The sequence below is a fragment of the Benincasa hispida genome, chromosome 2 (genome assembly GCF_027475165.1).
Source record: "Benincasa hispida cultivar pf3 chromosome 2, pf3_genome.v1.1, whole genome shotgun sequence".
Classification (NCBI taxonomy): Eukaryota; Viridiplantae; Streptophyta; class Magnoliopsida; order Cucurbitales; family Cucurbitaceae; genus Benincasa; species Benincasa hispida.
Window position 1 is genome coordinate 54,064,251 of NC_143479.1, and position 5,496 is coordinate 54,069,746.

The following is a 5,496-nucleotide window of genomic DNA, read 5'->3' on the forward strand; positions in this document are numbered from 1 at the left end:
CATGAAAGCGGTCTTTTGATTTGTATGGGTGAGAGTGGCCAGATCGCTAACTCAACAAGCCTACCATTTTGGGGATTCGTCTGATTGGGGAGTTGGGAACTCAACTACACAAGACGGAATTCACTTCTTCCCCAATACAAGGGCAAATAGATAAATTGCTCCTTTAAGGGCTGATTCCAGGTCTTGAACATGGTAGCCACACCCTCTCCTAACCCGAGAGAACTTGGTCATAGTGGAACTATGACTTATTGTTAATTAGAGAAATTAGTGGTACTTAAGGAGTTAGATGTAACTATAGGGAAAAAACGGTATTTTGGCCCAACCGTACTTACGAGCAATTTGTAAAGTGTAATCGCACTATTGATTGGTTATATTCGATGGACACATAAATTTATTTGTAGTGCGAAGAGTACAGCTGTCGGTCTTTAGTGACGTGACCCACAGTTAATGGATGTTGGGTAATTGAATTAAAAAGTTTAATTAATTATCTGAGTACCATTGGAGCTTCAATCTACAGGTCCATAAGGTCCCCACTATAGCTCAACAGGGATCTAATCTTTGGATTAATTTGAAACATTCAAATTAATTGAGGAAATTAATTATAATGCATTTGATACATTATATATGAGAGGAATTTGAATATGATTCAAATACCAATTATATGAAAGAGATTCATGTAATTAAATATAAATATGATTTATATTGAGAGGAATAAAATATTTGGATATGATCCAAATATCATTTATATGGATGAAATTCATATAAGTGGATTTAATATAAATGGGATTTATATTCAATGCCATGTATAGTTAAGAGAGAATAAAATATATAGTTCATGTTGTATTTATTGCAATATAAAACAATAGGTTATATGTTATATTTGATATAACATATAGTGTTTATATGTAATAAAGTAGTTATTATATATATATTGTTTTATTAATTTATTTAAAATTAATAAAAAGAGAAGGAGTTATAACTCCCTCCTCTTATTCTCTCAATGACTAATGTGGGATTCAAGTTGGTTGAAAAAGATCATCTTCTTCCATAATTCTGACACAACACCGAGAAGATTTTTTTTTTTTTTTTTTTAAAAAAAAGAAAGGTTCTCTGAGAAATCTTCCCTCTTATCCTCTTCATCTCCTTCCCTCTTCCAAGGATTCAAGCAAAGCTCACAACTTCTACTTGAATTCTTTAATCCCAAAAGAGAGTACAGAGGGTTCTCTACTGGTGGTGTCTGTGCATGAAGAAGGATATCAGCGAAGAAGGAGTTTCGTTCATGGCTTGTACGAGGGATTACTTGAAGAAATAGTTCTTCAAAGGTGGGGTTTCTTGAAACCTATTTTCTTTGTAAATGCATGCTAAATTTAATATTAAATGCATATCTCTTATATGTTTACTGTAAACTTAGTATTCGATAATTAATGAAATTTTGTTGATCCGCTTCCACTCAAGGTTCTCTTCATGTTGAGTTTCCTTCAATTAATATCAAAGTCAAGTTGTTGTTTTTATTCCAAATGCCATTCTTGTATTGAATTCGTTTACAATACTGGTGGATTGGTTTGTAAAGAGCCCCTGTGTTTTTGGGCATTAAACATTATGATGGAGTCTGTATTTGTTAGTTTTGAGTCACTCGTGAAGCTTCAAAGAAGGGTTGGAGATCGGAGTTTCAATGGAGAAGATGAAACAAAGGTTACCACATCGTGTAGTTAGAGCTAAACGACAGGATAACTTTTGTTATGCGATCGTGTAAAGTTTACTACACGATCGTGTAGCATTTGCTAAACAATCGCATAGCTAATGCTACGCGATCGTGTAGAGTTTGCTACACGATCGTGTTGCATTGATTGCATGATCGAATAGGCACTCGCTTGCTAGACGATCCTGCGGTATTGGATACTCAACGCAAGCTGGTATGCTACACGATCGCATAGACTATCCTGCTCGTCGCTTAGTCATTAGCTATGCGATCGCATAATATTTGATACTCGATGCATGCTTGCGTGCTATACAATCGTGTAGACCATCATGCTCATCACATAGTCATTAGCTACACGATCGCATAGTGTTGCATGCTCATCGCATAGCTACTCAATGCATAGGCGTTTGCTACACAATCAGCTGCGAGGGTTCTTTGAGGAGCGGTTTAGGTTGAGCAGTTCAAGACCTGGTTCACTTATTCTGAACCAGTGGACTCAAATTTTGTAATAGTTAGCCTTTTATTTTCTTGTTTGGAGAGTTCTATCCCGATCCATCAACTCTTAGTATAAATATACATGTGATGTATGTTTTTGTTATATGTCATAATGTATGCCATATAGTTCTAAAACTCCCAATAGATTATGCATTTATTTTCATGCATCATTTTATATTACAAGTGTTATAATATACTAGTATGCATGATTTAAATTACACAAAGCATGCTCATAAATCATATAATATAAGAGTTATAGTATATGTATGCATGCATTATAGCATATCCATGCATCATTTATATTATAAGTGTTATAATATAAGGTTTAATGGTTGTATGGAATGTATGCTATAGCATGATTCATTACTTAGTTGTACAAATGGTATATATTAGTAGAATGAACATCACATAATGCATGATATTACTTTAGGTAATCTTATAAACATTATAATTTTATAAAGTATGTCAATGCTTGCATTGTCGGTTTCAATTTGTTTCATTTACTTTATAAGATTTATAAATAAATGAAATTAGAAAATAAAATCAATAATCAAGAGTTGCATGCAAACTTAGGTAAAATCATTTTTTTAAAATAGTTTTAAAAAATGATTGAGATAGACCTAAGTTCACAAATTTCTAATGAGAATAGAAATTAGATTAATCTTTTAAATCGGTTTAATCGGATTAAATTGATTTCAATAAAAGATTAAATTTGTAGCAAATATATCTATAAGGGACCTTTTGTCTAAGGCGAGTTCTGGCTAGGCTGGGGTATTTAAGCTGACGGAAACGGAACACCCCTTCCTAGGAACCTATTGATGGGTGGAAAATGGAGAGTAAATATGCGTTCATCTTATGATATGCGTTCATTCTCCATGCGTCGATGGTCATATGTTGGACTAAGAAATATGCAATATGTGTTTAAGAATATATGCGATGACCATGCATTCCAGTCACAAGTTTCTTGCTTTCTCGACAAATATAACGAGAACGCAAGTTTCTCAGGGTGATCCGAGGTCGAACTCAGGGACTTGTAACTAACTGTTGTGAAGTGATGTGTTTGCGGCAAGGAATAAAAGAATAATGAAGTTAAAGGACTATACACTACTCCTACTCCTAACTAAACAGATTAAGTAATGGAAGTCTGACTATGAGAGTTGGTAGAGACGTGACAACTGTTAACACGTAATAAGATGCATGGAAAAAATAGATAAAATTGTGGAGGGGATAACTTCATCGCATCACTAAGCTTGATCGCAAGGGTAACCCCAGCCAACACACGTTATGCGATCATTCTATACACAAATATATGATTCCTATTTCTAGAATGCATGCGATGCATATGCGAAAATGTTGATAGGACTTATGTCTAAGTCTCTATTCTTGCTTATGCGATCTAACACACATAAGACAAGGTGACCGCATACCACTATATCCTATTTCTAGGGCGCATACGCTGTGTAAATAGCAAATAAAACTTATTCCTAAGCTTCTACTCTTACTTATGCGATCCAATCTAACTCTCTCAAGTCTAGATTTGGTCTTTAGACTACTCTCTCAAGTATGTCCAAATGATGAATGATGCTTTCATAAGACAAGATGATCACATAAAGCATGGTTGAATATAAGATTATTCCTATCTCTAGGAATATTGCTTACTTTGCTTAGTGAGTTCCACTACTTACCCTCTCGGGCAGTTAGTCGTCGCTGATCAGCTCATAGACAAGCATTGCGACCGCTCATAAACAAGCGTTGCTACAGCCTCACACTAAGCAAAGAGGATTTACTCACTATACTCACGCAACGAACACCTCTCAGTGGATTGCTACATGCTTCATATGTCTATGCCGCATGATTGAGTATGCGATACTCTTGCAATTTTACTTAGTTTGTTGCAATGAAAGTAACGGGTGATAAATAAGAAGTAAATGAAGATGGAGTCGAAGGAAATAAAGAGATGCATTGATTACAGAATGTATTAATGTCTTAAGCCAAAATGTAATACAATACAGAGATAGAAGAGAAGTGGAGGGCTAGATGTAGGCAATGTCTTACTTCCATCAGATGTGTGTCAAGGCTGCCGGTGGTGCTATGGAAGGGCAGTGGAGTAGCCTCTCTCGAGATCTATCTCCGATAAAGCTCCGATCGTCACTCGGAATGGGTGAAGGAATGAAGAACTCTCAAAGAATGTCTTCTCACGCTCTCATCTGTGATCACAAGGATCTACCTTAAGGCAGAAGCTAGGATGCCTTGAGTTTGGGCTCTAAGGCTCTATTTATAGAGCTCAATCACCGACAACATTAATGGTTGTCACTAACGGCACGATGGACCTGCTCTGAATCTTTGCTACTAACGGCGTGGTAGGTGAAATGTCAACATCATATTTTTTATACTCCCAAGGTATGCGTTCATGCTTTGTTTCCGAAGTACCATAGCATTCCACCAACCTTGCGATCACCCTTCTATCATGGTTATTACTCTGTAGCCGCAACCTTTATGCGATGGACGCATGCGATTATCAGCTGCAACATCCATGCGATGAACGTACACGATCACCCTTGCGATGGTCTGGGATTCACCGTATACGATCGTCTAGGATTCACCGCATGCTATCGGTTCCTGTGCTAGCTACAAAAATAGACGTTTTATCGCAAAATAATGCATAATATTGGGTTAGCCGAGATTTCCAATGTTGATTGACGCAAGCTCACTTTTTACATGAATTCTTAGTATAATCACCGCATATTCTACTTGTTAGCCCTCATAATTCTAAATAAAAGGCTACAAAACTTGTATTTCTACCAGTTATCACCTACTTGGAAAGGTGAATTAGATAGATTTTCTATAAGCATGCAATTGTTGATTAATATTTGTTAAAGTGTTTAATGAATGTTAATCAAAATTGTTTAACTTTCCAAAGTAAGTGTTACTTTTGGGCAAACTTAAACAATCACTTAGTAAAAATAATTAGCTGTATATTTCCTAAGTAAATTAAACCCTAGGTTGTTAAAATACTCAGTGGGAGGAAAAGATGTATATGATATGTCATTTTTTCACTCACTTTTCTCCCTTAATATTCACACCGTGAGATTCATGCTTGACCTTGAGGTGCCCTGGGAGCATCCCACTTCGGATGGTGTTTGCATAGGTCAATATCAAGGTTAATGGAGAGAGTATTTATAGTAAGTAGGAGAATGATGTGTGTCAACATGTCCTACGGTCTCTTTCATTAGTTTGCACCGTGAGACCTTCTTGCACGGCCTTGAGACACCCTAGGAGCGTCCCCTTTCAGATGGTTTGTG